The sequence below is a fragment of the Prinia subflava genome, chromosome 6 (genome assembly GCF_021018805.1).
Source record: "Prinia subflava isolate CZ2003 ecotype Zambia chromosome 6, Cam_Psub_1.2, whole genome shotgun sequence".
Classification (NCBI taxonomy): Eukaryota; Metazoa; Chordata; class Aves; order Passeriformes; family Cisticolidae; genus Prinia; species Prinia subflava.
Window position 1 is genome coordinate 17,456,146 of NC_086252.1, and position 7,411 is coordinate 17,463,556.

The 7,411-nt window shown below is 37.4% G+C and overlaps 1 protein-coding gene across 1 annotated transcript in view; it reads left to right on the forward strand.

The window, feature by feature from the left end:
- The window catches only part of LNPK (lunapark, ER junction formation factor), a 47,527-nt gene extending 45,266 nt beyond the window's left edge, over positions 1–2,261 (forward strand). Inside the window, exon 14 of the transcript XR_010080772.1 lies at positions 1,601–2,261. The gene's annotated coding sequence lies outside the window, so the exon portion shown is untranslated. The remainder of the gene's footprint in view (positions 1–1,600) is intronic.
- Positions 2,262–7,411: the final 5,150 nt, after the last annotated feature.

A 7,411-nucleotide genomic window follows, 5' to 3' on the forward strand; every position in this document is an offset into this window, starting at 1 on the left:
TGGTAAAATGCAACCCTGTCTGGATTGCTGGTGTAGTGAGCCTCTGAAGGACACTGTACAGAAAACATATCCCTAATACAGACTAGTTTAAAAAAAGGCTGCTGATCCATCAAGTGCATAAACTTTAAGAGGAGAGTAAGTTTTCCAGGAGTAAAGATTGAAAGTTTAAAAGTTCGTAATAATTTGGACAAATAGCCTTGCAGGAGGGATTAGATTTAAAATGAAGCCCGAGAATGAGAGGGCAATAAAAGATGGCTCCATGGCCAGTGGATTGTGTTTGATTGATGCCTTGTGATTTCTTATAATTGCTTAAGAATGCACTTAGCAGCAGTATGTAGGTGACAGATTTTTGGTGGTTGTCAGAAAGTTTTGATTCACTGACAGGAAAATGTATGTGAAATGATTACTGGTCTTTGGCAGTGCTCCTGTCTTCCATGGTGTAGCCTTTAGGTGGAATTCATCTGTCTCAGGTTTGTGAAAGGTGATGAAGGCAAGGAATTACAGCTGATGGGGTTGACTGGCATAGGGTTGTTGGCTCCAGGTCCTGCACCAAAGTTTCTGCCAGAGGACAAACTGTAAACTTCCATCAGAAATGTGTCCTAGTTGAGATTGTCTGGTAGGCTGAAATTCAGTGTACTTCCTGCTTTGGATTCTTGGTGTTTGGAGGAAAAGAATGGCATCCTGAGTAGGTGGGAATTCCTTAGCCTTAGGTTTTTACTAGAGGTTTGACTGTGCAACAAATAGAATAAGCTCTAATAGTGTTTAACAGTAGGAACTGCTACCAGCATTTAAAAAAATAAATTGCATTGTCTCAAGATCACGAGTCTCAAGGAATTTGACTTCACCATTGCTTTTGATTTGTGAACCTCTCTGGGGTCTTGTCAGGTCACATTCAATCTTTTCTCTGAAAGAATAACGATTCTGTGATTCTATGAAGAATAAGACCTAGAGAGGTGTATGATAGGCAGGATAGTGAGAAGGGCTTTAAAATGAAATGTATTGATTATACAATAATTTGTTGCCAAACCATGGGGTTTTGAGATTAAAGCAAACACTTTAAAGATTCTCAATAGATTATTTAACTTGGCAACAGTGAAAAATCTAAAGCACTGTATCATAATATAACTTTCAAGGCTGCATAAAATCAATTTGATCATGACTTAAATTTTTGGATAGAGGGGGAAGTCCTGACCAAGTCTTGTAATACTGGTTATTTCTCACAGTAGTCACTGTGGGAATAAACCTATTTCAGGACTGCCACTGTATGTGTAGCATTGTACTGCTACGATTTTCAGTGAACATTTACTAATGCTTTTCAGGAGGGCTTCATAAGCCTTTGCCACTGTGAAATCATGTATTCTCCTTTTGTTGTGTGACAAGAAATTTGCAAAAGGGAGATTGCAACTGCTAGAGAGGAATACAAGCAGCAAAATCCTAAGATAATCAGATATAGAAGAAAGCAAGGGTGCAGATACTGTAGAGCTGACAATTTTGGGTGTTCAATTTGTAAATTCAAAGTCATCTCTAAATTTGTAACTTATATTGAAATAATCATTATTTCTCTCTTTTTCTCTCCATTCTGCTGCCTCAATGAAAATAGAGAAGCTGGATTTGTAGAAAACTCAAGCAACAAAGACCTTCCAGCTCTTCTCAAGTGGTCTGCCCTCTAATTCCTTGCATCACTTCAAGGAGTTCTGCTCAGTTGATGAAACTTAATTTTGACTTGTTCAGCACTCAAAAACACTTTACAAAACCACCAAGAAAATTCATTTTAAGAAAACTATTTTGGATGATGTTTTACAGGAAATGTGAAAGCTATTATTTCTTTAGGAATGTTTGTACTCTTTAGGAATGTTTGTATTTTTTGTATATTGAGCTTTTATTTAAACAGGAAATTCTGTGTATTTATAGATGCTATTGTAATAGCCTTGTTGCCTTAGTAAAGGGTATGTGTGTTTATGTACTATAAATATTATCTTTAATCAGAAGTATCATTTTAATCATAGCTGTAGCCTTGACTATACATCACCTGCAGTTGAAATTCCATTAAAATCAATGGCAAAAACATTAATTAGTGTGAGTTCTTAGGTTCTAATAGACTTCCTGAAATTTCTCTTAGCTTTTCTGCTTGTAATTGAGAAAATATTTGAATTTATGCTCCCTTTTTGAAAACTGCTGGTAAAATTCATTTTACGAAATGAAGCAAATTTTAAAGCATATGAAATTAAATTGCATAGCTTGTTGTTTGAATATATGCTGTCTTTGCTGTGTATGTAACTTCTCGAGGAAAAAGCTGGTTATGAAAAAGCTATTATTTACCTCAGCTTAATTGATGATTTAAGGTGATAATTCTGTTTAATAGTTCCTTCTGTGCTGGCTGTACTCAATCAACTTGAGTTTTGTAGTTATTTGGGTGTTTTTAAAGACCCCATATGTTACCAAAGAGGGATGAGGGGGCCTCTGCCTCTTTAGTGCAGTCCCTGCCCCCCAGTTGGACTGGCATATGTAGGAGAAGAAAGTTGTTCAAGGTTGAGCAGTTTCTGATAAGACCCATTTGTCTGTGCTCCAAGCAATTGTGAGAACTCCTGGCTCATGGCATGAGCAGCCAGCGCTCCACCCGCAAAGCTCAGGCTGGCACGGGCTGCAAAATCCTGTGTGTGCTGAGGCAGAGGCAGGGCAAACCTGCCTTCACTCAGGATTCAAAATATGTGGCAGCTTCAGAGAGAATTGGGGAGTTGCGAAGATGCTGACTTTGGCCCACGATTCCATAGATGTTTCAGGGTGGGTATTGCAGGTTTTATTGTATCTAAATGGTGATTTATGTCCTTATTCTTCCATTATTGTCCACAAGGTACTGCCCTGTGTCACAGGCCTGTATTACCTAATTTTTTCAGACGGTTTCATTTTCATTAGCACAGCTGTTTTAGCTTGTGATCAGTGTACTGCACCTCATTGATAATCTAAGAGGGTATTAGATGCACAGAAGTGACACATAACCCTGTCAGTCTGGCTTGATTGACCCCTCAGCTTCCGAAACATGGGTTTGTTTTGTTTGGTTGGTTTTTTTTTTAAATCCAAGTTAGCCTGCATCCATTTTCACACAGATTCTGGGCAGTTTAAAGGTTGGTCAGATTCGAATATTGCTCTTTCAAATTTGATAATGTATGAGTACAGAACTGTGACCTTTGCTACGTAGTAATACATCAACATGACATGAGCAGTAAGTGCAGCAATTACCTTTACTACACTTCAGATTGTGTTTTAGTTATCATCTTGCAAGCAATTATTTCAGGAAAAAAGGGATGCCTTTAAGTTAAATATTTTTTGCAAATAGTGTAAGTGCAGAAATTAATCTCTGGGGACTTTCTGATTTACAGGTGAATGTTTTCAAATGAATCTCAGCTTTTAAATTAACGTTGTTTTAGTGGTAGAAAGGAGTCTGGTGCCATTGGCTTTTACATTACTTTTTACAATTTACTTTTTTGCCATACTGTTTTTTCTGGGACTGTTTCTTTAAACATTTTTGTTTTGTTCTAATGTAATCTAAGTTTCATATTCTAATTTATAGCCAAAGCCTGATCCTACAGGCAAGTGACATGTCGCTGTGTTCATGTTGCTCCCATGATAATATTCATGAGTTGGTTATGTGCATGGTAATAATGCAGGTTTACGTGCTTTTAAGTGCCTTTCAGAGGCACATCAGAGCATCTCAGACGTGCATCACACACTGATTTAAGAATCTGGTTTTGGATGCACCAGCAATGTTTTATCTTTTCCTGAGCAGATCGAGATCCATTTGGTTTATTTCCAGATGTTCTTTCTCACTTGTTGTTATAAATTATTTAAATAATTACACTGCACAACCACTACCTGGTAGTGCTGTAAAAACACAAATCAAGACTACTGCCAAAGAGCATAAGGCCTTGAGAGGACTGATAGCAGTTGTGCTTTCTTTTCTGTGGGCTAAGAATCAGAATAAAATTACTGTGTCATTCTGAGCAAGCAATTGAGTAACCATTGAAAGGTGACTCTGTCAGTGTTGTCTGTCACAACCTAAATTCGAAGGAATAATTTGAAGTAGAACTTCATGTTTGTGTAAAATACCTGCCTCCTCAGCAGCCTAGCACTGAGCAGTGCAGGTGTGTCAGAGTTAGGCATTGAACTTTAATTCAGGAGCTGGGGAAGTGCTTCTTTTGTTCTGTATGGAGATGAAATCAACACCTTTTGGAATGGCTTTCTTTAAGCTGTCAAAAATGTAAACCCCCAGTCCCCAATGGCATTTGGCCATCCTGGGGCACAGGAGGCAGCTCACCCAGTGGCTGGTGTGGAACAGGGACCTGTTCAACCTACCATGAGCAGAGGGGTGATTTTGCTGGGCTGGCTTTGTCTTTTACTTCCTGCCTGGGGAGGTTGCTCACTTGCTGTACATATGCACTTGTTCTAGATTGATAAAACTCAAAGCTTTTCTAATGCAATGAAAGAGTGTCTTTTCCTGCTCCCTGTTTTCTAGCAAGTAGCTATTGTGTTTGTCCCCAGGGAGCAAAATCAAAACAAATTTATTAGATCACCATATAACCTGCTCCTAAGCAAGCTCTTGACCATACAAATTGTTTTGCAAAGCCTCAAGAAAGGTGCTACCTGGGGACAACATGCAAACGTGTTTTTGTTTTGTTTCTTTTTGATTTCGCCCTCTGCCACTTAAGGGCTTTAATGCCTTTAAAATATGCGAAAAAGTGGAGTCATTGAGGTTTTTTTCTGTCATTAAATTTTAAATGTTAATAGCCAGTAGTAATTTACTTTGGAAAAAATCTACCCAACCTACTTTTCTGCAGTGTTTTCCATTAAAAAATGTAAATACTGTATATATGGTAGTCTTGAGTCTATGCTCCTGATTTAGCAGGTGATGACAGCTCAGTGGGAAGTTTGTTTTTCAGCTGGGCTCCATGTTCATAGTAAGTTCGTTAGGCTGAAAGGCTGCCCTGTGCAGGTAGGTGACTGTGGGAAGAGAACTGCATTTGTTACTTGACTACAAGTAATAGGAGTATAACAATGGCAACTGCTTATTGTGTGTCAGGATTTGTTGATTGTTATTTGCTTGTGCTGAATTTATTACTTCTGGTAACAACTTCGGCCTCTTTAGTTTTCTGTATTGTATATTATTAACCACTTTTTAAAAAGAGCTGACAGCACTGGTATTCCCCAACAGTAGGATCATTTTTGTCATATCTATAAAATATTTCCTTTCTCTCATATTTTAGAGAAAGGGGTGAAGGTAATATTTTTTCCCACGATTCCTACTATAGCAGTATGACTAGAAGTATTTATTTTTCAGAAATGCTAGGATTTTTGTTTGTTTCAGCTATTTGCCCACGTCAATGTGATTTGGGGGCTTTTTAAAAAATGGTGAATAATAGCCTGGTTGCAGAATGTATTTTGTTTTTAAGGCTTATCTTAAAAGGAAAGACCTAGCAGTTTGCAATGGTAAAAACCTCCTGGAAGGAATTGGTTGAATTATTGAAGAAATGGTAGACAGCTGAAATTATGGACACTTAATGGAGAGTACTTGGCTAAGACTGTGCACAACATCTTGTGAATACTCCTGATACATCATAATAAGGTGTTATGTTTGTCTAGTCATGAAGTCTGATCTATTTGATTTTAAATCTCAGATTGTGAGATTAATCTCAGATTCTAAGTGTAATGATTCTGAGAGCTGGAATATTGTTTGCCATTGTGAACAGTACTGAAGGAGTCTCAGAATGTATAAAGTAACAGATGCAATTTTGTTTGATTTTTTTTTCCCTAGGCCAATTTAATTTTGATTTATTTGCCTTATTAACCCAAGGATTCAGAAAATTGAATGCTACCTGAGTGAGGTATTATTAACACCAGTGAAATATCTTCAAAATCATTTCATGCTTATAAATTAGTCTTTTGAAAGCATTTTAAAGGCATAATGATGCTGTAGTGAAAATGTACAGCATCATTTAAAAATTGCAAAGTGCTTATTTGATTCCAGAAATAAGACTTGGTCACCTGACTTAAATATATACTGATCTATTATTTATGCTTTGAAAATAGAGCTGATAAAAAGCATAAGTGTTCTTGATATTATATTTTGTCATATCTATCTGAAAAGATTGAAATCCAGAGAAACAATTTTCTGAAGAAATGAAATAGTATGCCCTCCTGAACCCCTGGGGAAAATAGCCTCTCTCTTTGCTCAGAATACAAAGCAGTAAAACAGTATAACTAAAATAGACAGCCCATGTCACATTCCTATTTGTACAGTCTGGAATGATGTTTTAAAAACATTTTCTAGTTATTTTTGATAAATAAATGGCACAAATAACATCTGCAAACGAACCCTGCTGATGTAAGATTTTTTCAGATCAGATTTGTTTGTCAGTGAAAGTTCAGAAAATTGCTTTGCAAAACTAAAGTTGTATAACTCCCAAAAATATGCATACCAAATGTACAAGAATATATCTTGTTCTCTTTTGCCTTCTATGGAGAAGCTAATGCTGATTCTCCATTATCTTTGCTTTTGGGCCTGGAAGGTATCTTGATAAAAATATGGGATTTCAAAAAGCTCAGTTGCTAAACATGTTTATAAAATGTTAAATAGCTGAAAGTTCTTATTTATAGTGGAGCATCCAGCTATGTATTTGGAAATGTGTATTCTGGTTAAAGCTCTGAGATTTCCCCCTGAGCCAGTACTGCTGAAAACTTGGCTTAGGGGTTGTGAGCTCCTTCCACAGGAGCTGCTTCTGCCTCTGGTCAGGGTGTGTCAGGGACAATGTGTGTTGCCTGGCTGTTGCTTTCTTCAGGTTCTGCCAAAGGCTGCCACACCGAGGCTGAAGGGAAGTTCCTCTAAATATTGTGGCTTTCAGAAAAGCACTGTTCAGTTTAAGGATGCTGCTGCCACTCTTAATTTCCATCACTGTAATAATAGCTGAGATGGAGAAACAATCCTTGGGCAGCAGGATAGAGAAACTTGATGTCATGGATACAAATGCCTGGTTACCCAAGACTGTCTAAGGAAGATGTGTCTGTACGTCTTCCAAAGCATGGATTGTTGGGGGAGTGTCCCTTCAGCTGCATTTGAGTAATGTATGTCTTGGGACTGTTGTTATGCTTTGGACTTCGGTGCTCCAAAGAGTTGGCTAAAATCAGCTTTATTTTTATAAGGATTCTCAGTCAATGGAATCCATCTCAGGATTCTAAATTCTCTAAATTCTGTGATAAATCCACAGATGAAAGATGCATGTATTTTTTCAATATGTATGTGTTTAATAAGTGACCAACCTCCCCTCCCCCCCTTCTTTTTTATTTTTCAGTCTTTACAAAATAATGATTTAATAAGCTCTTCTGTCTGAGCTTATACTAAGCTGGAATGTTTCCTGGTATT